A 17705-nucleotide genomic window follows, 5' to 3' on the forward strand; every position below is an offset into this window, starting at 1 on the left:
AGGTGGCTGTCCAGCGCCCCGTGGGCGGTGCTTCCTGTTCTTCTCCTACATCGTCGTCCACACCGCCGATGTCTTCAGAGTCGAAGTCAAGCACGTCGGTCAAATCATCGACAGTGGCAATCAAGTGGGTGGTGGGTGGGCAACGAATTTCCTCGTCGCCTTCTTCCCACTCGAGCCGGACATAGTTCGGCCAAGAGTCTCCTGACAAAGAGAGAGACTTTAATGAGTTCAGCATGTCGCAAAAGGGCGAGTGCTAGAAGATATCCACAGCAGTGAACTCCATTACCGGAGCCCAACCAGATTCGGCGGGCTCGGGGGCACGCGGTCTAGAACCTATAGCCGGACACGAGTCCGGGGGTCCGGTGACACAGGTTTCCTTGGGGGTGGAGTCTGTGTTCGGCTCTACCGCCGATGAGTGTGCGGCCTCCGGGGCGGGGTCCATCCACCTGTCCTCGGACGACGCGATCGGCCCCGGATTTTAGGTCTGGAGCTCCTGCAGGTGCGATACCCCGAGTGTTGTCCGACAACAGGTCTAAGCCGTGCTCGTCGTGACTGTTCAGCGCTCCTGGCGTAGGCCCGAATCCTTCGAAGATCAAGTCTCCGCGGATATCGGCCGTGTAGTTCAAGTTTCCGAACCTGGCCTAATGGCCAGGGGCGTAGCTGTCGATCTGCTCCGGATGGCCAAGTGAATTGGCCCGCAATGCAAAGCAGCCAAACACGAAGATCTGTCCGGGGAGAAAAGTCTCACCCTGGATCGCGTTGTTGATGATTGAAGGAGCCATCAAGCCTTGCAGCGACGACACAGAGGAACTCTCAATGAAAGCACCAATGTTGGTGTCAAAACCGGCGGATCTCGGGTAGGGGGTCCCGATCTGTGCGTCTAAGGCTAATGGTAATAGGAGGCAGGGGACATGATGTTTTACCCAGGTTCGGGCCCTCTCGATGGAGGTAAAACCCTACTTCCTGCTTGATTGATCTTGATTATATGAGTGTTACAAGAGTTGATCTACCACCAGATCGTAGAGGCTAAACCCTAGAAGCTAGCCTATGATGATTATGATTGTCCCTCTATGGACTAAACCCTCCAGTTTATATAGACACCAGAGGGGGCTAGGGTTTACGTAGAGTCAGTTACAAAGAAGGAGATCTAACATCCGGATCGCCAAGCTTGTCTTCCACGCAAAGGAGAGTCCCATCCGGACACGGGACAAAGTCTTGAGTCTTGTATCTTCACGGTTCAATAGTCCAGCCGAAGTATATAGTCCGACTGTCCGGATACCCCCTAATCCAGGACTCCCTCAACAGGCAAGAACCCTTTCTTTACTTGATCCATTTTGAACTTCTTCAAAACTTTATCAAGGTATGTGCTTTGTGACAGTCCAATTAAGCGTCTTGATCTATCTCTATAGATCTTCATGCCCAACATATAAGTAGCTTCACCGAGGTCTTTCATTGAAAAATTCTTATTCAAGTATCCTTTTACGCTATTCAGAGATTCAGTATCATTTCCGATCAACAATATGTCATCTACATATAATATCAGAAATGCTACAGAGCTCCCACTCACTTTCTTGTAAATACAGGCTTCTCCAAAAGTCTGTATAAAACCATATGCTTTGATCACACTATCAAAGTGTATATTCCAACTTCGAGATGCTTGCACCAGTCCATAAATGGATCGCTGGAGCTTGCATACTTTGTTAGCACCTTTTGGATCAACAAAACCTTCTAGTTGCATACAACTCTTCTTTAATATATCCATTAAGGAATGCAGTTTTGACATCCATTTGCCAAATTTCATAATCATAAAATGTGGCAATTGCTAACATGATTCCGACGGACTTAAGCATCGCTACGGGTGAGAAGGTCTCATCATAGTCAACTCCTTGAACTTGTCGAAAACCTTTTGCAACAAGTCGAGCTTTGTAGACAGTAACATTACCGTCAGCGTCAGTCTTCTTCTTGAAGATCCATTATTCTCTATGGCTTGCCTATCATTGGGCAAGTCAACCAAAGTCCACAATTTGTTCTCATACATGGATCCCATTTCAGATTTCATGGCCTCAAGCCATTTTGCGGAATCTGGGCTCATCATCGGTTCCTCATAGTTCGTAGGTTTGTCATGGTCAAGTAACATGACTTCCAGAACAAGATTACCGTACCACTCTGGTGTGGATCTTACTCTAGTTGACCTACGAGGTTCGGTAGTAACTTGATCAGAAGTTTCATGATCATCATCATTAGCTTCCTCACTAATCAGTGTAGGAATCATTGGAATTGATTTCTGTGATGAACTACTTTCCAATAAGGGAGCAGGTACAGTTATCTCATCAAGTTCTACTTTCCTCCCACTCACTTCTTTCGAGAGAAACTCCTTCTCTAGAAAGGATACATTCTTAGCAACGAATATCTTGCCTTCGGATCTGTGATAGAAGGTGTACCCAACAGTTTCCTTTGGGTATCCTATGAAGACATAGTTCTCTGATTTGGGTTCGAGCTTATCAAGTTGAAGCTTTTTCACATAAGCATCGCAGCCCCAAACTTTAAGAAATGACAACTTGGGTTTCTTGCCAAACCACAGTTCATAAGTTGTCGTCTCAACGGATTTAGATGGTGCCCTATTTAATGTGAATGCAGCTGTCTCTAAAGCATAACCCCAAAACAATAGTGGTAAATCAGTGAGAGACATCACAGATCACATCATATCTAATAAAGTACGATTGCGATGTTCGGACACACCATTACGCTGTGGTGTTCCGGGTGGCATGAGTTGCAAAACTATTCTGCATTGTTTCAAATGAAGACCAAACTCGTAACTTAAATATTCACCTCCACGATCAGATCGTAGAAACTTTATTTTCTTGTTACGATGATTTTCCACTTCACTCTAAAATTCTTTGAACTTTTCAAATGTTTCAGACTTATGTTTCATTAAGTAGATATACCCACATCTGCACAAATCATCTGTGAAGGTCAGAAAATAACAATACCCACCGTGAGCATCAACACTCATCAGACCACATACATCAGTATATATTATTTTCAATAAGTCTGTTGCTCGCTCCATTATTCCGGAGAACGGAGTCTTAGTCATCTTGCCCATGAGGCATGGTTCGCAAGCATCAAGTGATTCATAATCAAGTGATTCCAAAAGCCCATCGGCATGGAGTTCTTCATGTGCTTTACACCAATATGACCTAAACGGCAGTGCCACAAATAAGTTGCACTATCATTATTAAACTTGTATCTTTTGGCTTCAATAAAAATAGACCAGTCATCAAGGGTGCATGAACATAAAAGATATTACTCATATAAATAGAACAACCATTATTCTCTGATTTAAATGAATAACCGTCTCGCATCAAACAAGATCCAGATATAATGTTCATGCTTAACGCTGGCACCAAATAGCAATTATTCAGGTCTAAAACTAATCCCGAAGGTAGATGTAGAGGTAGCGTGCCGACGGCAATCACATCGACTTTGGAACCATTTCCCATGCGCATCGTCACCTCGTCCTTAGCCAATCTTCGCTTGATCCGTAGCCCCTGTTTTGAGTTGCAAATATGAGCAACAGAACCAGTATCAAATACCCAGGCACTACTATGAGCACTAGTAAGGTACACATCAATAACATGTATATCAAATATACCTTTCACCTTGCCATCCTTCTTATCCGCCAAATACATGGGGTAGTTCCGCTTCTAGTGACCAGTCCCTTTGCAGTAGAAGCACTCAGTCTCAGGCTTAGGTCCAGACTTGGGCTTCTTCACTTGAGAAGCAACTTGCTTGCCGTTCTTTTTGAAGTTCCCCTTCTTCCCTTTGCCCTTCTTTTTGAAACTAGTGGTCTTGTTGACCATCAACACTTGATGCTCCTTCTTGATTTCTACCTCCGTAGCCTTTAGCATCGCGAAGAGCTCGGGAATTGTCTTATCCATCCCTTGCATATTATAGTTCATCATGAAGCTTTTGTAGCTTGGTGGCAGTGATTGAAGAACTCTGTCAATGGCACTATCAACCGGAAGATTAACTCCCAGGTGAGTCAAGTGATTGTGGTACCCAGACATTCTGAGTATATGCTCACTGACAGAACTATTCTCCTCCATTTTACAGTTGTAGAATTTATTGGAGACTTCATACTCTCAATCTGGGCATTTTCTTGAAATATTAACTTCAACTCCTGGAACATCTCATATGCTCCATGATGTTCAAAACGTCGTTGAAGTCCCGGTTCTAAGCCGTAAAGCATGACACACTGAACTATCGAGTAGTCATCAGCTTTGCTCTACCAGATGTTCATAACATCTAGAGTTGCTCCTGCAGCAGGTTTGGCACCTAGCGGTGCTTCCAGGACGTAATTCTTCTGTGCAGCAATGAGGATAATCCACTACTGCAGGATACTGCTAACGCGACACTATGATTGGAGACCCTTTGCTGAAATTGTGTGCGATGCAATAATCACAAATGGTGGTGTAAAAACCCGTCAAAAAAGGTGCAAAACGTTTGCAATGGCGGAGCCATCAAACACGATTCAGATTTTAGTTACGTGTGCGATGCAGGACACACGGTTAATCCATTCAAACTGTGTGTGATGAGGCAGAACAACAGAAACGGGCAGCTATAATAACGTGTGTGCGATGCAGGACACACGGTTAATCCATTCGAACTGTTTGCGACGAGGTAGAACAACAGAAACGGGCAGCCATATCAATGTGTGTGCGATATACGGCATACGGTTAACTCGGATGAACTGTTTTCGATTAGGGAACACAATAGAAACGGTTCAACTTAACAAGATGTGTGTGATATGCGGCATACAGTTCACATAGATGAACTGTTTGCGATGAGCCAAAAGAACACAAACGAGTCGTGTAAACAAGATGTGTGTGATACGTGGCAAACAACCGACTCGGATGAACTATTTGCAATGAGAAATTACAACATAGACGATCAATGCAGTTACTTCGTGTGCGATTCTGTGTGTACAAAAAACTTTGCAAAATGCAAACTAGTTGCTTGCGGTGGCAGAGTATCGCACACGATGCGTCTGCGAGTACTCGTGTGCGATGATTAGTATGTTACACTACGTTTCCTTATGTTAACATGTGTGTGAATTTGCAATATGGACAGTTAATATGCAAATGCCTTCTGGTCATCGGGCACACGCTTAAACTCAATGAACTGTGTATGATACTAATACTTTCCATGAAAATTTATGAACTTGGGTAACAACATTTGAGTAACATATATATAGTGGTTACACTATTCGACAAAAGGAGGATCTTCGTAACACAGTTTTGACAACCATATGGTCCATATCTACGTACTTAACATAGTAACAACTATCACATTTTAAGAGGCTGAGGGCCAACAACCATATGGTCCATATCTACATACTTAACATATATAGTAACAGCTAGCACATTTTAAGAGGCTGAGGGCCAACAACCACAACTATCCACTGGAAGCAGCTTGATCACGACGACTCGGCATCTCGTCAATGAAAAGGAAGAGCCCTCCTGTGCCTTGGTAGATCATGAGTAGAACAGTGTCTCCAATTTTCCAATATGGATGCATTGCCATGAGAAGCGAGAACTTGTTGATTTGAATGGTTCCATTTCTATGGAAAATGCAGTACCTTGCAATCACTTTGGCGTTATTAGTAGGCACAACTGTAATTCGACCACGCCAGGAAATCGATCCAGGAACTGCTACAGGGGGCAATTTCTGCTGACATGTAGAATAAAAAACAATTGTAACATATCGCTGAAGATATATATAGTTTATGAGCATCAACATTAAAATAAGACTTTTTACCAGCGTTTTGTGCACACAATTGGCCTTGTTCAGTGTGTGCACCATAGGTCTAATTAATCCCATCCAAAATCCAGCGTTCATACGCTGTGCTATCTCTGTTAGATTATCAACAAAATTTATGACATGCTTCAAGTACTTCCAGTGAAATTTGGTACACTTAGTAACATACAGACAATTCACTATGCATCCAACATATCCTGCTTAAAAGGTGGAAATGTATTATTTATTTAGAACATGGCAGAAGAATATATAGTGTGCATAAATTGGTAAATAGAATTTTTTTACTACCTAGGAACAGAGTCAAAATATGATTTCACAATTGGTTGCTTAAATAGTGATCAATTGGTTGCTTAAATAGTAATATGACAGCAAGGAGAAAGTTGAAAGGACACTAACCTCGATTAGACTTTGATCGGCCGATGACGTTGGGGAAGTAAACATCCATGTTAATTAGACCAGGCTGTGGTGCACGCACTAGAAATTTATTGCCAGCTTTCAGTTCATAACACTTAGATATTTTTCTCCAAAGGTTCGCATTAAAATAGGATGACCATCTTTATCAAGTTTTACGCTAACCGTCATTGTAAATCCATGTTGCGTTGTCAATATGACATCCTGGGAGTCATCAGCAAAGTAAAGCCCAAGATTTCCTTCTACTCCTGTTCTTGCAAAGCAAGGGATGTACTGCTTGAAATGAAAATTAAGATCGTAAATTAGATATATTGAAATAACAAAGCAAGATGCAAATATGGGAGTAACTGATAGAACAGATCCATATATATAGAGAGAGATGAAAGAAACGTACAAAAATATAGAATAAAAACAGATAATGTAACAAAGATTTGATGCAAATATATAGATAATGTAGCAACAGACGGTATATGTTCACAAATTTAGGCCATGTCGACCATGGTAGGTTGAGATTGAACATACCGAGCGCTCCCTGAAGTCATCCGGAACGGTGAGATAGAACTTCATTTCCGATTGGCCATGACTATAGTTGCCCGATTTGTGCTCGCACTGTGGACACATGAATGAACACCCATGAATCAGCTAGAACAAAAATGATTCCATGGTGATTTCCGCCAGTTGATTAATAGCGATGGACGGACTGCGATAAGAGATGAGTGAATATTTTGCTAATTAAGTTGATTACCTTCTCCATGAGAAAAATCCCAGGCCCAATCCCGCAGAAAACCCCAGTCGACCAGAGTCTAGAATGTCGGTGCAGATAGGCGGCAGAAAGCGGTGGAGGTGAAATCTGGTGCCGTTTGGAGCGCGATGTACGCCCGCCACCAACAGTCGTCGAGCTTAGGGTGAAGAGTTGCGGAGGAGTCCGCAGCGAGTGAGTGGGGACGAAGTGGGTGAGGGTTTTCTTTTGCTTTTGCATGTGTGAGTGAACACACACGGTTCGCAGAGGCGATGGAGATGAACCATGTACGATAGTAAATCACCGAGATTGAATGGGAATCCAAATTTCCTTTGTCCTTCATCCATGAGTTTTTTCTACGATGAACATAAACCCTGCTAATCACTGTGTTCAAATTTGACACTTTTTCGGGTTCATTTACAATATTTAGGGGACTATGTGCATTTTGTAGGCATTAATGCACGTAATTCAAATTCAAACAATCGATGCATGAAAGGCTGCACAGTAACGGTCTAGAAAAACCATACTCGTGGTATTTAGTAATTTCTCAAGCCTTTTACAAGGAATGGGTAGAGATTTCAATGGAATGTGTGGCAATAGTCAACCACAAATGCGTCATTTACTAGGTTATCAACTATAGAACAATGAAATATGTGCTTGAAAAACATGACGGCTGGCATGGTGCCATGGTATGGCCTCACCGTGCCCTAGTTAAAAGCTGAGAAGGTTTGATTTATGTCGTCATGCACGCCCTTCATAAATCGAACCATCACCGAGGAAGTTCAATGCTTTCGAGAGGGAAATCACCATGATTGAAGGGGAATCCAAATTTCTGTCCTAGTTTGTCATTCAGTTTTTTCCCAATGATCAACATACCGCCTCAAATGCAACATGTTCAAATTTGACATTTTTTCAAACTCATTTACCATATTTAGGGGATTATGTGCATTTTCTAGGCATTAATTATGCAATTCAAATTCAAACAATCGGTGCATGAAAAGGTGCACAAGAACGGTCTGGAAAACCATGCTCGTGCTATTTAGTACATTCTCATGCCTTTTACAAGGAATGGGCAGATATTTCAAGGAAATGTGTGGCAATAGTCAACCATAAACGCGTCGTTTACTGGGTTAACAACTATACAAAAATGAAATACATTCTTGGAAAAACATGACGCCTGGTGTGGTGCCATGGTATGACCTCACCTTGCCCTGGTAAAAATGTCGTCATGCATGCCTTTCATAAAACGAACCATCACCGAGGAAGTTTCATGGTTTCGAGGGGGAAATCACCAAGATTGAAGGGGGTCCAAATTTCCTTTGTCCTTTGTCCACGAGTTTTTTTCTATGATGAACACACAACCTGCAAATCACTGTGTTCAAATTTGGCACTTTTTCGGGTTCATTTGCCATATTTAAGGGATTATGTGCATTTCCTAGGCATTAATGCACATAATTCAAGTTCAAACAATCAGTGCATGAAAGGGTCCACAAGAACGGCCTGGAAAACCATGTTCGTGCCATTTAGTAAATTCTCATGCCTTTTACAAAGAATAATGGATAGATATTTCGATGAAAGGTGTGGCAATAGTCAACCACAAATGTTTGTTTGTTGGGTTTTCAACTATAGAAAAAATGAAATAAATGTTTAAAAAACATGACGCCTGGCATGGTGCCATGGTATGACCTCACCATGCCCTGGTAAAATTTGAGAAGGTTTGGCTTATGTCGTCATGCACGCCCTTCATAAATCGAACCATCACCGAGGAAGTTCCATGCTTTCGAGAGGGAAATCCGCAAGATTGAAGGGGAATCCAAATTTCCGTCCTAGTTTGTCATTCAGTTTTTTTTACAATGATCAACATACCGCCTCAAATGCAATGTGTTCAAATTTGACATTTTTCCCGGGCTCATTTACCATATTTAGGGGATTATGTGCATTTTCTAGGCATTAATGGACATAATTCAAATTCGAACAATCGGTGCATGAAAAGGTGCACAAGAACGATCTAGAAAACCATGCTCGTGTTTTTAGTACATTCTCATGCCTTTTACAAGGAATGGGCAGATATTTCAAGGAAATGTGTGGCAACTATAAAAAATGAAACACATGGTTGGAAAATATGACGCCTTGCATGGTGCCATGGTATGGCCTCACCATGCCCTGGTAAAAATTGGAGAATGTTTTCCTTATGTAGTGATGCACGCCTTTCATAAATCGAACCATCAGCGAGGAAGTTTTATGGTTTCGAGGGGGAAATCACCAATATTGAAGGGGGGGTCCAAATTTCCTTTGTCCTTTGTCCACGAGCTTTTTTCTATGATGAACATACAACCTGCAAATCACCGTGTTTAAATATGGCAATTTTCCGGGTTCATTTGCCATATTTAGGGGATTACGTGCATTTCCTAGGCATTAATGCGCATAATTCAAGTTCAAACAATCGATGCATGAAAGGGTCCACAAGAATGGCCTAGAAAACCATGCTTGTGCCATTTAGTAAATTCTCATGCCTTTTACAAGGAATGGACATATATTTCGATGAAATGTGTGGCAATAGTCAACCACAGATGTTTGTTTATTGGGATTTCAACTATAGAAAAAATGAAATAAATGCTTAAAAACATGATGCCTGGCATGGTGCCATGGCATGACCTCACCATGCCCTGGTAAAAAATCGAGAAGGTTTGGCTTATGTCATCATGCACGCCCTTCATAAATCGAACCATCACCGAGGAAGTTCCATACTTTCGAGAGGGAAATCCCCAAGACTGAAGGGGAATCCAAATTTTCTTCGTTCTTTGCCCTGGTGTTTTTTTCTACAACAAACATACACCCTGCAAATCACCGTGTTAAAATTTGGCATTTTTCCGGGCTCATTTACCATATTTAGGGGATTATGTGCATTTTCTAGGCATTTAGCGCATATAAATCCAATCTAGCTACAGGTGCACGGGTGTGATGTGAGGGACGCGGATTTCCGTTCGATCGCAACACATCCAACGATGCACACGCGTGATCCGCGTGGCTGGGGTTCCGGCCAATCATAAGGCAACACACTGCACACACTGTTTCGAGAAGCGACGGAGATGAACCGTGTGCGATACTGAACGAGCAAAAATTTAAGGGAAGCCAAATTTCTGTTGTCGTTTGTCGTTGAGCTCTTGAATACCACCGCACTATAAGGCTGCCCAGCCCCTCCATCCCAGAGCTCTCTCCAGGCGTCGTCCATGGCACCACGGTGCACAGTAACTGGTAAGTAAGCGATGGCATGTCACACCCTAGCTAGTCATGCATTAGAGTGTTGCATCATGTTTACTCTTTCATCAGAAACTTGAAATGGGGATCTGTGAAACCCTCAGAATCATTTCTGAAAATGACCCAAATAAAAAATTTCTCCAAAAGGGTCCAAGAAAATGCTCATGTTGCTCTCTGAAAATATTGGACAGAGATAAAAATCAAACCAATATTTTTAAGAGCTCATAGGTATTTATTTTGGGCATTTGGAATTAATGCATAAATATTTGCATTGGAAATATATTAGTTATATATATTAATATATGTCCAAATATTATGCCAATTATAAAGGAGCTCTGGAATAATATATCTAGCCCCTGCAAAAATTGGCATAAGGTAAATAAATGATTTAATATTTTATTTAAATCAAAACAAATGTCAGAAATTAGAAAAAGAAAAATAAATAAAAGGAGGAGCTTACCTGGGCTCCTCCCTGTGCAGCCCAGCCAGCTGGCCGGCCCAGCCCGCCTCCCTCCTCTGTCGTCTTCGTCCTCGACAGAGGGAGGGGAGTGTGGCCGGCGCGCGCGCGCGCCACCGCGCCACGCCACCTGCTCGCCTGCCTGCCTGCCCCTCCCCTCCTCGTCTCGATGCCCCGGACGACGCCACGCCCTCCCCCCTGCTCTCTCTCACTCTCCCGCAGTTCTTCCCTCCTCTCCCTCGCTCTCTCTCTCACGGCCGAACACCACCATCGCCGCCGTTCGCCATAGCAGCCGTCACCGGCCACCCCTCGCCCCTCCGCTGAGCTCAGGAGCTCCGCCTCGACCCCCTCTTCCTCCCCACCAAGCCAAGCCCCTCGGGAAGCCCTGCATCGCCGCCCACGTCGCCGTTCCCCTCCTCGGCCACCGGAGATCGTCGTCGTCGAATCGAGAGCCACCGGACGTCCCCGAGCCCGCTAACCATCCCTGCAGCTCCACGGTGAGCCACTGACTCGATTCCCCCTTGCCCCGTCGTCTCTAGCATCCTGTAGCTGCCGCCCCCTTGAGCTCCGAAGCTCGCCGCCGCCGTGCCTCGTCGCCGCCGTGGCTGGAGCCGTTGTAGCTCGAAGCCGAGCACACCATCGTGCTCCACACCTCACCAGGAGCACGTAGCACGCACCAACGCCTCCCCTAGCGCCCTGCATCGCCTAACCGCCGTTGGCCGAACTCTGGCCGCCGCTCGCGAGCTCGCCGTCGTCGGTACCGGCCACCTCAGGCACGGCCACCACCACCGTTCGACGCGTGGGAGCAAGGGCTCTCCAACGAGCCCAAGCACGGCCTCGCCCATGCCCTGTAGCGCGTTTCCGCATCGCGCCGCCGTCTCGGGCCTCGCCGGCGTCATGTCGCCGGTGGGTTTGACCCACCTTGACCACGGCAGGACCCCCCTGTGTCCATGACAGGTGGGCCCAGCCCTGTTAGCTAATTAGGATTAGCACTAACCGAATTAGTTAAACTAACTACCCCCCCTGACACTGACCAGTGGGCCCCAGCGCCACTAATTCCTAATTAGGATTAAACTAACCCTGTTTAACCCCCCTGTCACTGACGTGTGGACCCCACACGTCAGGTTTGACCCCAGCCAGCCGCAGTTGACCACTGACGTCATGCTGACGCCATGCTGGCGCAATATTTATATTTCTGGATTTAAATTTAAATCAGGAAATTCCAAAATATTATTTAAACTTCAAAAATTCATAACTTTTATTCTGTAACTCCAAATCAGACAAATTATATATGAAAATGATCAGAAAAATCCAATCTATCCATCTGTACTATTTTCATGCATGATCAAACAAGTTAAATTGATGTTTTAAGCAGAACAAGGAAAAGCACTTTAAAAGGCCATGTTTGAGTTTGAAATTTGAATCTTTGATTCAAATTTGTTCAAACCCTTCTGGTTTTAGTTGCATTAGCCCAACACACTCATATTGCCATGTTTCATGCATGCATCATATTGTTGCACATTGTTTGGTGATGGTTGTGTATCGGTGTCCTTTGCGACAGGTTCTGCCTCCGAGGAGTACCGTGATTACCCTAACGAAGAACCGTATCAGTGCATCGAACCATCAGGCAAGCAACCAACCATTTGATCATATCGATACAATCCCATGTTCTCGCTCCTGCTCTCTTTTACTGCATTAAGACAACGCGTTTCAAACTGATGTGTGCTACGGTAGTTGAACCCATTTCCTCTGCATGACCTGTCATTGCCACAGTAACTAGATGAAACCCACTAGCATGTGTAGGAGTTGTATGAGCCATATGTATGTGTTGTTCCTACCCTGCTATGCCTGCTATGCTTAGAGTCGTGTCAGGTCTGGTTCATCTGGGTGATGGGCTAGAGTGAAATGATTATGTCGGTAATGAGAGTGGTGTGGTGAACACGATTTGGTAAAGGTATCGATGAGAGGCCATGTAGGAGTACATGGTGGGTTGTTTCATTGAAGCCGACCTTAAGCACTGAGATCTGTATGTGTGATTTAAGATACAGTTACTACCATGCATTGGGCCCTGAAATATGACCCCGCTCGACTTCTTATTCACCCTAGCTCTCTGTCCAGGAGTTGCAAGTAGTTTCTGGTGTTTGTAGCCTACTGGAGGCCGTGGACAGCGCTGACCGTAGGGGTGGGCTATGATGCGGTAGGTACGTGGCACGGTGTACCGAATACCCGTTAGGTATCTCGGGAACCCTGTTCACATCGTTCGGGGCCGTATGGGAAACCTCGGCCGGACTCCCTGCGGATGGAACCTGAATAGGCGATAAACCTGGACTAGAGGCTTAAGTGTTTAGGTAGGTCGTGGTCTACACCCACGTCGGCTTTCGCTTGAAGTCTGCCGAGCACATGTCGTGTGCAGACGCTAAGTGGTGGAAACATGTATGAAGAAGTACACCCCTGCAGGGTTATCATGATCTATTCGAATAGCCGCGTCCGCGGTAAAGGACTACTTGGTTGCCTATACAGTTCATAGACAAGTAAATGGAAACTACTAAAAGCCTCAAGATAAGTGTGAGTGCCGAGGATGGCTCTTCCGTAGGAAGACGGAGGCGGATCCTCGGTAGAGTATTGAATTGGTGAGTAGTGGACTCGTGTGCGCAAAACCATTTCAAGTTGGAGTATCGTAGGATAGTCTAGCCAAGAGTCAAAGCTGGCTTGCTGCAATAACTCCACCAACCCTTCTTGATAATATGCATGTATGTAGGATCTGATGTAAGTCTTGCTGAGTACCTTTGTACTCATGTTGCTATAATTTACATTTTACAGAAGACGCTGCAACCCCTTCTGATGGGTTCTATGTAGACGTTGACATCAACGAGTAGGCTAAAGACCCAGGTGGTGACCCTGAGCTTGTGAAGGACCACGTAGTATAGCTAGGCTTTCCAAGCCTCTTTTATTTTACTAGTTGTCTGTACTCAGACAAGTTACTTCCGCTGCTGGTTTGTATGACTGTATGACTTGAATGTTGGGTCGTGAGACCCGTACCTTTGTGTATGTTATGTATGGCTCCCTGAGCCTTAAATAAAGTACTTGTGTCGTAGAGTCATGTTGTGATGCTTCGTTGTATTTGCACATATCGAGCATATTGTTTGTATGATTGAAATGCTTGGTATGTGTGGGATCTGACTATCTAGTTGTTTATCTTTAGTAGCCTCTCTTACCGGGAAATGTCTCCTAGTGTTACCGCTGAGCCATGGTAGCTTGCTACTGCTCTGGAACACTTAGGCTGGCCGGCATGTGTCCTTCTTCGTTCCTGTGTCTGTCCCTTCGGGGAAATGTCACGCTTTGAGTACCGGAGTCCTGTTAGCCCGCTACAGCCCGGTTTACCGGAGTCCTGCTAGCCCAGTGCTACAGCCCGGACCCACTTGCTGATGACCGACACGTTCAAAGCTGGGTCATGGATGCCTGTCCCTGTAAGTCTGTGCCACTTTGGGTTTACGACTAGTCATGTCAGCCCGGGCTCCTTATCATATGGATGCTAGCGACACTATCATATACGTGAGCCAAAAGGCGCAAACGGTCCCGGGCAAAGGTAAGGCGACACCCGTGGGATACCGTGCGTGAGGCCGCAAAGTGATATGAGGTGTTACCGGCTAGATCGATGTGACATCGAGTCAGGGTCCTGACAGCGTTGGCATCAGAGCCGGACTGCCTGTAGGTTCTCCAAGCCAAACTGGTCGATGTTGAGTCTAGAAATTCTTTAGTTATATGTAGGCGAATTGTTTGTGGGTTGGAACGTAAGGCTCTTTTTTACTCCTCTATCTTGTGACATTCTGATCTGAGTCAGTCCATTCTTCCACCGGGGCTTAAGGAATTAGGATCTATTCTCTCTATCAGGATCACGTGTTACTAATCAGTAGTACCTTATAGGTATGATGGATACAAGCCTAGTTCAGTTCTTTTACCACATTATGTTGCTAGGATGGTCTCAGAACTTTGATATGATGATGTTGAGTGTGTATGAAATCCTTTGTCAAATGTCTCAAAATCCTTCTTGAGCATTTACAGCTGTTATGCTGCCGAAATTTTGCTAGAAATTCTAATGCCTTTGCATTATGATTGTGCTTTCAGATGGCCACTCGCGACCTCAATCAAGTGGTTCGCCTGACTCGATGCCTAGATGTACCCGGCCATACTGCCAAGTTGGTCAGGGTAATGACTGAGGCTGGATACCGCTGGTATCCTGAGTACACGGTCGAAGAGCAATTTCGGGACTTCAATCAAAGCCAGTATCTCTGCACTGTCAGGATATTTCCATCTTATCCTGGATCCACCGAGCCCCTTCACTACTCCTATGGACTCGGGGTTACTATTGAGATGGCTGTGCAGGACGCCGCCTACTCTATGATGACCATCATGCGAGTCAGATCTGGTCTATTTCGGGACTCTGACTTCCGGTATATGCCAGGATCACTTCTGGGAGCACAAGGGTATCTCCAGGCTATCTATGCTGACCCCACCCAGGAGGATTCACGGACTCGCACCACTGCTGAGATGCTCGAGGATAAGGACCGTGAAAATCGGGCCTTGAGGTTAGAGCTCTTCAATACCCGTGCTGACCACTGGGCCACGTTGACTCGGTTCGCACCGGCGGTGCAAGCTGGATATTCAGATATGCGCGATCTCTATCCTGTGAGATCCGCTCTGCCAGACGTGATGGGTTGGCGTGATGTAGGAGGCATCACCCCACCTCGCGGTCCCCGCAGGCCACCGTCTGTTGGTCCAAGGCCTCATCCTAGCCCCTATGGTCCACAAGCTCCGCGAGATCGTCTGTTTCCGGATGATCATGTTGAGCTTCCAGGCTATGGAGGTGACTTCTACGAGGACTACTACGGATCGGTCTGAGTTAGTGGTTGTATCACTAGTTCGCACTAGCTGTGTCGTCTATCGTCCTGCGTGACTCGTGGGATATGACCTAGTTGTAATCTTTCCGGAGATGTAGAAAAATAATGTATAGGAGCTTGGAATGCCTCCGATGAGATGTAATCCTCTTTTCACTGTAATAGTACTTTGTTTGGTCTTGTACTAAACCCTGTATGGTGTGTATGACGATGGAATAAAAGAAGCAGTTTCTGTATCTACCATGTCATACGGATGATCATCTTGCATTTCGAGTTATTCCTTACATTTTATATCCTATGTCGGAATTTTATCATCCTGACTAAATCATTGTCTTGTTTACCTAGGATGGTCAACACGCGCGCTAACCCTGCTCCTCAAGAGCAGGCCGAAGGCAGTGAAGTCAGGGATGCAAATCTGCCTCATCCTCCTTCCCTAGCCGAGGTTATGATGGAAGCTGAGAGAAACAAGCGGGAGACTAACCGTTTGTTGAAGCGTATTGAACAGAACACGGCACACCATCAGAGGACTAACGTGGTGTCACTCAGTGATTTTATCAAATTACATCCACCCACGTTCCACCACTCCGTCGAGCCTCTCGACGCTGATGACTGGCTTCGCAGTATCTCTCACAAACTGCGTTCCGCGCTGGTAGCGGAGGCTGACAAGGTCACCTTTGTTGCATATCATCTTGAAGGCCCCGCCAGTCTATGGTGGGAAAATTATGGAGCTATGCGCCCAGCGGGCCATGTCACTACTTGGGCTGAATTCAGTGAGGCTTTCCGTGAACATCACATTCCGGAGGGTCTCATGGACCGTAAACGTGAGGAATTTTGCAGTTTCACCCAAGGCCGACTTTCTGTGGATGCTTACAGCAGGGAGTTTGGTAACCTTGCACGATATGCAACTGAGGAAGTGTCTACTGACGCCAAGAAGCAAGCAAGGTTCCGTAAGGGCCTTAGTCCTGAGCTTCGTCGTGACCTCCGTCTGCATGAGTGCACATCTTTTCAGAAACTTGTCAACAAAGCCATCAGTGCTGAAACTGGTCAGACTGACTACGACGCAACACGCAAGCATGGCCGTGACATGGGTTCCTCATCCGGTGCTGGTCCTCAGAAGCGCCGCGTGTGGGTGCCCAACACCGCCCTGCCACCCAGGTTCACACCGAGGCCATCTTTCCAGGTGCCTCGCCCTGTTCAACAGTCTGCACCGGCCAAGCCCTATGGGGGTCCAACCAACAATGCTCCTCCACGTACCAGTTCCGTGACTTGTTTCAAGTGTGGGGAATCTGGCCACTATATGCGTGAGTGTCCCCAGACCAACCCCAACCAGTCTGCTAAAGCTGTTGGCCGTGGCAAGCCGACAGGAAAAGTGTTCCACGCCAAGCCGGTCACCGCTTCACGTGGCCATGTCAACTGTATCTCGGCCGAAGAAGCTCAAGAGGATCCCAACGTCGTTCTCGGTACGCTTCTTGTTAATTGCCACCCGGCATCTGTTCTTTTCGATACAGGAGCCTCTCATTCTTTTATATCTGAAAACTATGCTCGTTTGCATAACGTCGCATTCGGTGATATGCCAACCTCTATGGTAATTCAACTCCGGGATCCAAATGGCAAACCTCTAGAGTAAGCCATGGGAATGAGATCCAAGTCGACAGACTTGTTTTCCTCGCGTCTTTGATAGCCCTTAAATCTTCAGATATTAATATCATTTTGGGTATGGACTGGATGTCAGCTCATCAAGCCAAAATTGATTGCTTCTCTAGGACTGTTCAACTCACCCATCCTTCGGGGAAGATAGTCAATGTCTTGACCCGAATAGCCAAGCGACAATTATATTCTCTTAACGCCAGCCCTTTGCCAGACCTTGAGGACATTCCGGTAGTCCGTGACTTCCCGGATGTCTTTCCAGAGGAATTGCCAGGTGTTCCACCTGACAGGGATGTTGAGTTCGTAATAGACCTCATCCCAGGAACCGTTCCGATTGCTAGAATACCTTATAAGATGGCACCACTAGAACTAGCCGAGCTTAAGAAACAACTCGATGAGTCCTTGAAAAAGGGTTTCATCCGACCTAGTTCATCTCTGTGGGCTTGCCCCGTCCTATTCGTCAAGAAGAAGGATGGTACGG

This window comes from Triticum dicoccoides, chromosome 2B, assembly GCF_002162155.2.
Source record: "Triticum dicoccoides isolate Atlit2015 ecotype Zavitan chromosome 2B, WEW_v2.0, whole genome shotgun sequence".
In the NCBI taxonomy this organism is placed as follows: domain Eukaryota; kingdom Viridiplantae; phylum Streptophyta; class Magnoliopsida; order Poales; family Poaceae; genus Triticum; species Triticum dicoccoides.